Source organism: Neltuma alba, unplaced genomic scaffold, assembly GCF_004799145.2.
Source record: "Neltuma alba isolate B1F8T4 unplaced genomic scaffold, ASM479914v2 tig00013034_pilon, whole genome shotgun sequence".
Taxonomy (NCBI): domain Eukaryota; kingdom Viridiplantae; phylum Streptophyta; class Magnoliopsida; order Fabales; family Fabaceae; genus Neltuma; species Neltuma alba.
The window spans coordinates 38,651-51,649 of NW_021637380.1; the positions used below are offsets into that span (position 1 = coordinate 38,651).

The following is a 12,999-nucleotide window of genomic DNA, read 5'->3' on the forward strand; positions in this document are numbered from 1 at the left end:
ATAAAAATTATTGTAATTTGTTTATTAATTACTGTCAAAACTAATATTCATATTGTAACGGATCCTTATTTCTATTTTAAATATTTTTTTAATGATTTTTCCAATGTTTAAAGAGAAAGTAAATATTTTTTTAATAAAAAAACCCACCTGACAGTCGAAAACTAATTCCTTTTTAAGGTGTAGAAATCATGTCGGGCTAATATAGCTTTTCTCACCGACACACAAAAATAACTTGGAGTGAAAATAGCACTACTTTACTTTTGTCAAAAAATCTTTTTTTTTTTGGCAAACAAGAATCTATTAGCGTTTTGGTTTAATGTTTCAAACATCATATGTAACGCGTGTGGCATATCCACACACACACGTCTATTACCCATAAAATAATACTCTTCCGGTCTTTAATATATAATCTAATTGTTGAGTTAGTTTTGGCAAGGAACAAAAAACCGGACCGGGTATTAAACCGGTTGAGACAGTGGGTTAAGGGTTACTGGTCGGACCGAGGTCGGACCGGGGTCAGACCGGTCATATTAAAATAAAATAATTTAATTCATAATATTATGTATCTTGTTGATAAAAATGCAACCAGTAAAGGATATACTCCTCATCAATTGAATACGATGTATCTTGTTGACTCAATCTTAAAACTTTAAAAGTACTATCAGTTATGATTGAGGGGGGGGGCAGAAGCAAGAACGGTGAATGCTGTTTATAAGCTTATTTGTTGCGATGCCTTAACATTAATTACTTACAGTTCCAAATTCCAATACAAGGCAAGTATATTTTTGCCATAAATCATATCCTCTGTCTCTCAACTAAAGATTTTTCTCTTGTTAAAATTAAAAACGAAAAAAAGATACTTTTCCTAGGTACAATCTTAATCTTTACATGCGCAGCAGCGTAGGAAATAACCGGTTATTCTCCTCCTTCCCAAACCTTTCGTTCAACAGCAAAAGAGAAAAAGGCACAATCCAGCTGAAAGGGAAATTTTTGAGCTTACCCACACACAACTTAATGCATCGAAGACGAAGGGAACACTAACTTGCGATGAAGCGATTTTGGGGCTTAGACCTGCGGCAATTGCGATGATTGCGATTTTGCATTTTGGAGCTCAGACCCTCAGACTTACAGCTTAGATGGTTGAGGGAGACTGGAGATCAGACTTGCGAGATTGCGATTTTGGAGCTCTGTCGAACAGGAGCTCTGCCGGAGATCGCTGTGCTGTCAGTGACGCCAGGGAGCAAGGATTTTGGAGGAGGTGATTTTGGTTTAGGGAGGGAGGCGAGATGCTATTTTGCGAGCCAGAGGAAATGGGGAATCAGATATTCAGATTCGGGGGAGGGAAATAGGGGGAAGTTGACGGGAAAGGGAATTAGGAAAGGAAGAAGGAATTTTTTTTTTAAACGGAACCGGCTGACCCAGTGAACCGGGATACCCGGTTTTGTACCGTTATTGACCGGTTCAACCGGTCTTTACCGGTTCGATAGGATCCGGTTCAACTCCTGAACCAGACCGGACTGCAGACCGGTTCACCGGTTTTTCCGGTCGAACCGGCCGGTCCGGTCCGGTTTTTTTTCCATGAGTTTGGTCATAAATATAAGACCCATTTTTCATATTTATCAATTTCTCTAAATTTACCCCGATGGATACTTCCTCACCATAATTAAGTAGAAGAGGGAGAGAAGATATTAAGAAAGGATATTATGGTGGTTTTAGGAAAAATATGTCACATTTATTATAATTAACTAACTTACCTAACTTCTTTAATCTAATTAAATTAGTTAAATGAGTTTTATATTAAGGACCGAGAGTAGTAGTACTGATTTTTTAAAACACTCTATTTAAAAAATTGCCACGTTATTTCCATCAATTAATTTTACGAAAAGTTTATCACCAAAGTGAACCGACTGATGATTTTCAAAATTGAACCGGCTGCCCAAGTCGAAACGCATACTTGAAAATTATTTTTTTCTTTTTTAAACGAATTTTGATTTGCTTTTGACTAATTTAGCACATGATGCGATTGGACAAAAATACTTGTGGTTGAAGATAAATAAAATATAAAAGTTGGAGTTCCTGAAGCGCGCAAAAATCAGCAAATGAATATTTTATGTTGGGCTGTGTAGTTTATTAATTTTACATTAGTTAATTATAATAATCGGGTGGCGTGATTTTGTCAGCACGGTCAACGGTCTTACCGACAGCTTTATCTCACTGTTCTTTTTAAAGAGCCAAATGTGTATGCGGGAATGCTAACAAACAAGAATTTAGTAAAACAATTGTTGAAAAAATGGGAATTATTTTTAAATTGTAAACATAGAAAGTTGAGTCTTGATTGTTAAATCTCAGGATTTAATTATAAAAATATCCTCTTATTTCTGAGGACTGAGGATTGATCGAGACTCCCCCAGTCTCTCCCACGTGTTTTTACTAAATCAACAACAATTTTGTAAATTATTATGATCTATATACGAATATATAATTTGAAAATTTTACAGTTGTAATTCAAAAGTAGCAGGATACAATTTATTTTTCAATTCCATTTAACATTGGTGGCCTATACTGATTCGTTCTCAGTTAAATAGAATACTAATGAGGAATAATACACAAATAATACATTGAAATTAGAAATAATTAATGATGGATTTCAAGTATAACTTAAATATCTGAATTTTATTTAATTAAACGAGTTCTAAGAGATTTTATTTTACGAGGTTGACTTATAAATAAGTTAATTTAACCCGTAAGCGTGAAAAATTGTCTTGCAAACATAAAATTATTGATTTTTTTTTTGCCAGTTATTAAATTTGATTTGTAAATCATATGACTCAATTCGTAAATATAAAAATTTGAATCGTAAATACTAAATTTTTCTAAACATATTGGTATTAAATAAAATTCAGGAATATATTTGCATTTAATTTTCTCACTTAAATGAATGACTAATTCTCCCTAAAATTAAACTATACTATACTCTATTGTATTCTTAATGTGAGTCGATTTTATTCACGTTAAAAATGAGCTACATTGTTAAGTGTCTAAAAATTGCTCTGATTTTCATGTTTACCTAAACAGACACCAGAACTTGGTTATGATTCTAACTACTAATTCTTTTTTTTTTGATAAACTCTAACTACTAATTCTTATAATAAAAAAAAAATAAGGATCTTAATTTAGGCCGGTTGCAATTCTAAGGTCTAAAAGACATGTGAGCTTCGTTTATTTTATGCTCTGAGAAAACTGATTTTATCATCTCTTGAATTTCAACAAGCGATTGTTATTTTGCTTACCTTAGTCAAAGAGTATATTTAAATCTAGAGCGGTAGGAAGTGCTCCAATAACTAATCTTTTAAAATTAGAGTCTGGTGATACCAATAAAATATATATTCCAAATTCCGTTAAAGCTTGGAAGCGTGACAAAGAGACTTGAATTTTTAATTATTGTTACTCGTATATTTTATAACTGCAATTTTTTTTTTTGGGCCGTTTACGCGGCAGGGTTTGTTTTAAAGCCAAGAATCCCTCCAAACTCTAATAATTGTTACATTTTTTTGGGCCAAAAATTACTTTTGTTTCTTTCAGTTAAAAGCGGCAGCATCGCCCTCACGTTACCAAAATGTTCCTCTGGTGACTTGCTTCCGTTTAACTCGGTTTTTGTTTTTTTTAAATTCTTTTGATGTTGAAAAAGTATCCCTATCCCCATAACAAGATTATCTGGTAAGAAAAGAATATTCGTAACCGAGAGTAAACCTTTAACTCTTTTTGCCATATTTTATATATTTCGATTTATAAGCACCAAAATATATCATACTCCGGTAATAGATTAAATTCCTTTTATCCGCTCACTGCTTCTCTAAATTATAGTATATGCTCAGGAGATTATTCTTAAAAGAAATGATTTTTAATGAAAAAAATCTAATGCAGCTTGATTCTTTCTTTTGATAAAAAGGTGCTCATATTATTTTCGACGTTTACCGTTGTCAACCTTATTGTATACTATGTCAGCTTAACTAATGCAACATTACTGGGCAATACTTCAATAATCAATGCAATAACGTGTTGATAATTGCATAACACGAGTGATTATGAAAGTCCAATTGATCTGATTCACTTTTTTCCATTTGGAGCCATCTGTCTAGTGGAGGCATATTAATGAGGGGGGAAAAAATTTCCCGCGTTTTCTAATATATGTTTTTGATTCAGTTAAGCGGGGGTCAATTTGGATTTCCATAAATACCAGAACAGGCCATGGGAATTTGTTCGCCCAGGTGTAAAAGTAAATGTCCCATACTCCCATGACAAAAGTTTAGGTGCAGATTTAAGTTATAATTTAAAACGACGATTTAATTCCAATGAAGACTGTAATTGCTGGTACGTGATAATTGCCATTAGAGCCTAAAGTGGCTTGTTTGGTGGTTTTTTTTTTCAACACAGAATATAAAAACAGTGTATTTACAGAAAATGTAATTTGATTATTACCTTCTTTTTTTTTTTGTCTGCGTGATTTGATTATTTCAACAATTTCTGGATATATTTAAATTGATTATTTCCAAGGTAATTTCCGTATTTACGGGGCGCACCAGTGCAGTGGGGAAAGAAAATGGATGGCATGAGTCTGGTTTTCTTTCATGAAGAAAGCAAGCCTATGAGGTAACATAAATTCTGCGTCCTGGTAATTGTGGCGCCATTCCCAGGGACATCATTGTTCAAACCTCAAACTCAAAGCATTCACCTCCCTTGTCGCTGCTCATTCCTGCGAAACACCCAGACAACCTCTGTAGAGTACTCTAATGGAGGAAGTGTGTCGGCTTCAACCCCACACCTCTTACGACGTTTCTGCCTCAAGTAACCAAGACGGACGTGGCGAATAATAGTGCAGGAGCAATAGTGGTCGCAGAACCCGTCACGACGCCGGCGAGTGGCGGCCAAGGCATCTTTGATTTGTTGGGCAAGAAGAAGAGAGGAAGGCCCAGAAAAATACGACTCTGATGGCAATTTGACGAAGTCGTACCAGAACCAGTCTGGCTCTGCCTTCTCTTTCTCCTCCAAAAAGGCTCGACCCAAGCCTCTTCCCCACCTCTTTGCATCCTTTGGTGAGTTTCGCTCTACATTTACTTCGATATATATTATGCTCCTTTTCCAAGTTCAAGTCCTGAACCTCCTCTGTCTCTGGGGTGAGAAGTTGCCTGAATTAATCTTTGGCTGGACAAACGGTGAGTTGGGGCTCATAATCGCTGAAAAGAAGCGAACTTTCTTGTATGCAAGTAAATGGTCGGGTTTCCAATTTTTTTTCCAGCGACGAACTGTGATTTTAAAAAAACGAGTTGAACCAGACCGTTCGTGCACGGCATAAATGTATGCTGATACAATCCTATATGCATGAAATTATGTCTGAGAAAACAGATCTTCTTATAACATCTGCCTTACATCTTTGAAGGTGGGTTTTTCGCTGACACAGCTGGTGGGGATTTTACGCCTCATGTGGTGACTGTTCATACCGGAGAGGTAATGCAAAAACCCAAGTGAATACTTAGTCATCTACATTAGATTCAGATCATAGCACGCTATAATATAGGACACATGATGGATACTTTACATTATTACCTAGCAGGATGTTGCCGGAATTCTTCGTTCGCCCAGAACGGTCCCAGAGGAATATGCATTCTTTCTGCCATGGAGCTATCTCTAATGTTTCAAGCGCCAACCTGGTTCTTCCGGTGGCTTTTGACTTACGAGGCCACGATCTCTCTCCTCCCAACTCTGTTGCAGTTTGCAGTTTCACAAATTCATATTTCTATGCCCCAAATCAGAATTTCAAAGTTCATTTTTTCGGATTGCCTGTCTAAGAACAAACTCCAAAGCTTAGGCATTGTGGAATGATTTAGTCCTTATTTCTTTGCAGGGTCGATTTGAGATTTTATCTTTGTCTGGGTCATTCACAATGAACGACAATGGTAGTGGCGACAAGCAGGACCGGTGGGTTGAGCGTCTCACTGGCTGGCCCGGACGGGGCGAGTCATTGGAGGTGGTGTTGCTGGTTTATTGACAGCAGCTAGTCCAATCCAGGTATTATATTAATGACTCTCCTCAACTTCCGACCCATGAATGATGAATCCACCTAGCACATAGAATTTTCAGCTTATCTTCTTGGATTGGATTTCAGATTGTTATGGGAAGCTTCATGTCAAATGGTTGTTACCATAAGAAACATAAAAAGAAACAGCACCGACAACACACAGCGGCGTCTCCTATTTCAGGTGGTCCAGACGCAGGGATGGCAGCTAGGCCTGTCTCACACGAAAATCCTAATGGTGAGGCCTGTTTGAAACCAACGTCCCAGATACCAGAACAAGGCCCGACAGAATTTGAGGATGTCACTCACCATAAACAGAACTCAGATACTCGCCGCGAATGAGCATTTGAACGGTTCTCAACACTTGTCGGATCAACGGTCATACCCGGACATCAACATATCTCTTCCTGCCCGATAGATATTTTAGGTACACTTCTTCAAAATCAATCAGCATCGTGTCAGCTGGGGTATTTTCTGACATTATTATCATCAGCACCAGTTATTTTTTTTTTCAGGTGATTTGGAGGCTGACATGATAACAGAATGAAACTAACTGGTACCTTTTGGCTTGACAACCAGATTATTTTGTTCTAGTGTAATTTTCTTTGTATTAGGATATTTGTGTGAAATTAGAGAGGAATGAGGACTCATCTTTTTGTTTGATCTCTAGTTCTTTAATGTATCAGAGACTATCACCTATTACTCGTAGAAGTTTGTTAATTAAGGTTTGCTGTTTCACTTATGCCCGCTCATTCATGAGTTTTCTCTCAGTAGCGTTCTGAGGCTAATGGTACCTTTGACGCATGAATGATACCTGTTTCTAGGTCCAAGAAGAAATTCTTGTAAAAGTCAAAGTCGTGAGAATTTTTTAGAACCTTCTCAAGTCATCGTGTTCATCCTTTGCGTTATATGACCTGAGGCAAATTGTTGCGCTCGGCTGCATAATGTGATGGATTGGAATTTTTTTTTTTTGGGGGTCAAAGCGATGGATTGGAATTTGAATGCAGCAAAAATCGAACACATTGATTAACGGATCCAATGGAAAGATTGTGGTTGTATTTGGGTCAAAGCCACGTAGGATGCCATATAAGGTGCCGGGTGCCTTGTGCTAATCTACGTGGCCAATTTCCTTTGAAAAATAATAGTAAGTTAAAGACAAGGCATCCATAATAAAATAATAAAAGAACAGGGGTTATAAAATAATAAAATAATTAAGATTATATTTTGGATGATTGAGTTAATTAATTAGAATAACTTCCCATTAAATACTCTTTTGATTCTTGATATAAGACCTATTTAATTAATTTGATTAGATTAAGAAAGTTAGGTAGATTAGTTAATTATAAAAAATATGATATGTTTTTCCTAAAACACCATAATCATCTTTCTAATATACTCTTCCTGTAACTATTTGATTGTGGTTGATGAAGTATCTATAAGGGCAATTTAAAAAAAATTGATAAATTAAAAAATAGGTTTTATATTTAGAATCAAAATTAATTTAATAATCAGATCTTATATTAAGGATCAGAAGAGTGATCGTTTGTGTTATATATAAATCGAGTTGGTATAATTCAATCTGGACTTATTCCCTAGTATTTATCACTGCATGTTCAAGCAGCGCAACTTTAAAAGCTTTGATTCTTTCATAAAATTATACTTGAACGGACGCATGAACCCGAGGGCCAGTATCCTTAGTTCGTGATTTGAATGGTCCTCTTGCTTTTAAGACTGGGCTAAATATTTCATGATTAAAGCGAGTGTCTGCTTCTCTAACCAATTTTGTCCGGCATGAAGAGTGAGATGGGCTTTGTTTCTCCAAAGCCCAAATGAATAGTGAGGAAAAGCCCACTTTAGTTCCGCAAGGTTGAATTCGGATATTGTCAAACTTCAAATTAGAATATATATATATATATTCTGTAATGTAGGTCGATGAACACCACCATACCGACAAGGGACGAATGACCAAGTGAATTGGGTGGATGCTAGTCATCATCATCGATCACGTTTCATAAAGAAATGTTTATTTAAGATCATCTGACTTTCCGCACTATAAATTGTTTTCTTTTAAAAAAAAAAAATGAAAGGGCTGTTGTTGAAATTTCAGAGGGTAGTCTGCAACGTAGATGGTTGTTATGTCTTCGCTGTTTTTAAAATAAAAGTCAGAGATGTCATTCAACGATCGGTGGCGACTCCTTTTCTGCTGTTTTATTAATCCCTAAATAAACCCCAAGTTTCACACAAAAAGGTTGTTCCTTTTACTTGTGTCTGTGTGCAATGCTGAAATGGGAAATTCTACCCTAATGATAACAAATATATACATATATATATGCAAATAATAATAGTCTTCAAAGTACACTTTACTACTCTTAACTACATCTATATTATATCCATTATATTCTCTCTTACTCTGTCCTGCGCCTGCTTAATGAGAATGAGCCTTATACGACGCAATTTTCACTTCAACTCTCTGTACTTTTACCCACATTTTTATAGGATGATCATTTTTGGAGGACTCAGGTTTTGAATTTGAATTTTAAACAAAGAAAAAGTCTCTATTTTTTCCAATTTTAAAAATACACAACAAAAAATATCACTTTTGAGTCTGGTTCATAGCAGAAACTGATGAGAAAAGACGAAAGTGAAAGACGATAAGAGAAGACAAAACTAGAAAGGGGGGGGGTTGAGAAGTGAGATCAGGGTGAGCTTTCTATTAGAAGCAAAGAAGCATCTTAATTGGTTGGGAACAAGCAAGAAGCAGAGACTTCGACAGTTAACTTGAGGATGAAGGACTTTGAACGGTGGAAGCAAAAAGTGACCTCTTGGCTGCCACATAGTCATTTGGGTTTGAAAGAGAGATGTGAGACATTTTTCAGGGTGGTTGTTGAGTCATGTACTTATGTGACTGTGCGTAGTGTAATACCGTCACTTCCCAGTCTCTCAAATTCTTAAACTCAACAACAACGACGACAACAACATATGCCCTGACAGCGTAATATTCAAAACTGGGAAAACCCCCCTCCCCACCCCCAATCATTGTTCTCCAGCCTGTCCCTCCAACATGTCTTCTCCTTCTTTCTTCTTCACTCTTCCTTTTTTTACCACCAAAAGGGAAACCCCAACTTTCTTATATATATATGGCCACGCATCCCCTTTGTCTTTTTGCAGCATCTTTATGATTTCTAATGTATTTTATGGGCCTTCTAGTTTGTAAGAATTATATACAGAAGTGAGTTTGACAGTATTATCTTAATTAAAAAGGTCATGTTTATGCAGATGAATATTTTCTTAGGCAAAACAAATATATATATAAGATGGGACTTGTTCCCACATGGATTGGCAGTTGTTCTCATGATCAGCACGTAGAAGCTAGCTTTCATGACACACTCATATGTTGTCCTACCTGCTGTTCTGGTCCAAATCTTCGGCTAAAAAGCACATCACATTCCATGTGGATGGAGTACACATGGCTGGCCTCACATGGGTGTCCAAGTTTATTAATGGCTCGGATATTTATTTTATCTTCTGATGGAAGAAATAGTATCAGTAGCAGTACATGTGTGTGGATGGATATGGATACGTCTTCATGATTGTTTTGTGGAGGATCCGTCTACGTGAAGCCAAAATCTGAACCCAATCTCATCTGCATCGATCTTTTCTTATCCTTAACTGGTTTCGATTGGTTAATTTCATGAATCCAAAGAACGATGGCGGCATCCTATTATTAGAGCCTAGTTATATAGTACGCACATTTATCCACTTCGCCAAGGAATAGAGATGGGTTGCATTTTATGTAATCAAGCAAATTATATATATGCTGATTAAGCTTTTCTGCTCGTGATTGGCTAGGTATTTGAATCTCTCTGTTTGGTGTGTTTGTGCGTGTGGACAAAACATTATCAGCCTAATAATTCTTGAAAAAGTGTATACAAATATAAAGAATCCAAAGTGAATGAAAAGCACCCCGTCGAGAATTGGATACCAGCTTAGATGCAATAAAGGGGGCACAAAAGCAACAAAAACAAGAACCTCGTGCTGATGCAAATGCACATATTGTCATATACATGCCTCGTTGTGGGGGTGTTTTTTAAATAATGAAATAGTTTAATCAGGTACTAGCATACAGCATCAAATTGAACGTCATATAATATGATATTAAAGTAACTGAGCATATATTATTGATGAAAAGAGTTTGCCTCCGTCAATGGTAAGCCCAATTTAATTCAAATTAACACTGATTCAAACGTGTCAACGGTTCAACATAATATTAAAAAAGCACGTTTAATTACAAATGAACTAACTAATTAATTCGAATCAAAGACAGATGTATGCGTGTATGTATCCCTACCCATGGTCCTTGTTTTGGGGCGATGATATATTTCTGTGCTAAGTCTTCGGGCTACTCTTTTTTTTTTTTTTTCCTGGGAGCTCTGGTTCTGTGATGCAGTGTACAGATCAGTCAACACAGTGAGGAAGAAGAAAAGGTGAGGACAAGCTTAAGATTGAAGCGTAAGAAGTGAAGTTATAATGGGTGTAGAATAAGGTGCCATGTCCAGTTATTCTAATAAAGACATACTTATCTGAAATGAAAGCTCTGACTCACTTACCCTCTTCCCCTTCTCTTATTTTAATCATTCAATTCATATAACACAAAATAAAACAATAATACCTACTATATATTTATATGTTCAATAACTATTTTATTTTATAAAAGTTATGGAGACGATATTGAGATCATCACCATCATCATCTCATCGATAATATTATGACCAGAGAGGTGGCCACGGAGCCCCACATCGATCAGCTTTATCTCTTGACCTTCAAAATGTTGCTGTTTCATATACTCTACGGTTCCACCGACGATGCTTTCTTCTTTTTCTGTTCTTGTCGTCTTAGGCAGCTTTCTCTGAAATACTCAAACTTTAATAATTTGTATATAGTTTTCCTATCACTGTATATATGGGTCAATTGTAATCGAGCTATTCAATACTAATCAATGGATTAAAGGGAACGTCGAATCTCTTCTTTCTTCTTTAATTTTAAAGCATAAAGTAAACAAACACACGCATCACATTCCACCCAATACCTTGGCTTTTCATCCAACCTATGCTTATTAATTTAATTCTAAACTCAAATTAACCCAATAAAACGCTGTATTTATTTATGCGTCCCTTTCTTTAATTGGCCAAAACTATTGCCGACGCTGGGAATTTTGTCGATATGGGAGACAGAGACATGGAACTAGTTTAATTGATTATATGTGTACTTGGGAGGATATGCAATTGAATGTGCTTGCTGGTCTTGAGGGAATGAGGATGATTCAGATATTGAAAATTTGAGTCTATCTCAATGATTAGTGTTATTACTATATGTATGTTGTGATTTTTTTTAATTTAATTCGCCAAGTGATTGAATATTAATTAGGTGAGGATTAAGGAAGATTTGTGACTAATTATACTGATTACATAGGAAAGCATTTTAATTAGATTTACACTACCTATAGTCCACACGAAACCAAACTGTCATATTATTATATAACAGTGACATCACAATGAGTTAATTCATTTTTTAAAGGAAGCGAGTTTGGCGTTTAATTTAATCTCAATGACACTTTATCTACCAAAATTGCTATTTGTTCGCAGTTTAAATCGTCTTAATTAAACTCAATGAAGCTGTTGGTTACTGGTAATACTTTATCTGTGCTAATTTGTCTCTGTGATAAAGACATAAAAACGAAAAAATATATTGGTAATTAAAGTGTTAGATGAATAATGATAATATATTATAATGTATAATGGCCTGAGCAAGTGTGTTGGAAAATTTTATGCAGTATTTGACTTGGAAGAAAGGAGAATTAGGTGACGATATAGAAAGATTTATGACTATTGAAAATGATTAAATATAATTAATTTGCCACCCTACCCCATCATTAGTGTATTCATTACAAAACCATACATGACACGGCAAAATTAAATCCAGAAAATGCTAATCATACCATGTTGATGTAACCTACACTGACTTCAAACTAAGTTAATTATGCTTAGATTGAAGCAGTTCATAGTTCATACTCCTTCAAGATTAATTTAACTTCTACCAGATTATAACCTGCAAAGACTACAACCTAAGTTAGTTTTAATTAGGATTAATTTGGTTGGCTTTTTCCTCGAAAACTGATTATTGAACTGAACTGGACGAGGCTCCCCCCCCCCCCAAAAGATGAAACCTATTTGACCTGTGAATCTAAAGCAGTCTTGTTATTAGGTTCATTTGCAATATATTAATTTAAATATATTATTGACAAGACTCACTTAATTAACTAAATCAAACCATGTTTATCACACATCAATCATCGAGTAAAGCATCGAGTTTTGTATTGCATTATAAGTGGGTGTTTTGAAATAATAATATACTCCCTCCGTTCCTTATTATAAGAGACATTTGATGCTCATAGTATGTTCCTATATATAAGAGACACTTAAAAGTTGTCTCTATTTTTTTTTGTTGATTTCCTATTTTACCCATATTTATTTTATTTCCAATTCACACACTCTCTCCCTCTCACTTCTTTTTTTTTAATAATTTAATTGTTCTCTCTCATGCTCTCTCTCCTTATTAATGAGGGCATTTTTGGGAAAAAAATTATACTTTTTACACATTGATTGTTCTTAACTAATTTTAATTACTTTTTTGATCAACGTAATTTGGTTATTTATCTCTTATAATAAGGAACGGAGGGAGTAATATGGAATTGAACACTCTCTGTCTCAATAACAATTGATTTCTAAAAGCCACATTAATTGAGCTGATCTTAATCTGCATTCTTCTGTACTTTAGGCTAGCTCACCAGTCACCATAACTGAGTAGTTTTTTTGAAGGCGGTGCTCGCGCGCGCGTGTATTTAATGTTCGGGACAACGGCCATCATAA

The 12,999-nt window shown here is 35.5% G+C and overlaps 1 long non-coding RNA gene across 1 annotated transcript; it reads left to right on the forward strand.

Moving 5' to 3' along the window:
* Positions 1 to 6,414: 6,414 nt before the first annotated feature.
* Positions 6,415 to 6,881, forward strand: LOC114733860 (uncharacterized). Its single transcript, XR_003739103.1, has 2 exons — positions 6,415 to 6,500; positions 6,589 to 6,881. It is a non-coding gene; the product is annotated as an uncharacterized LOC114733860 (long non-coding RNA).
* Positions 6,882 to 12,999: the final 6,118 nt, after the last annotated feature.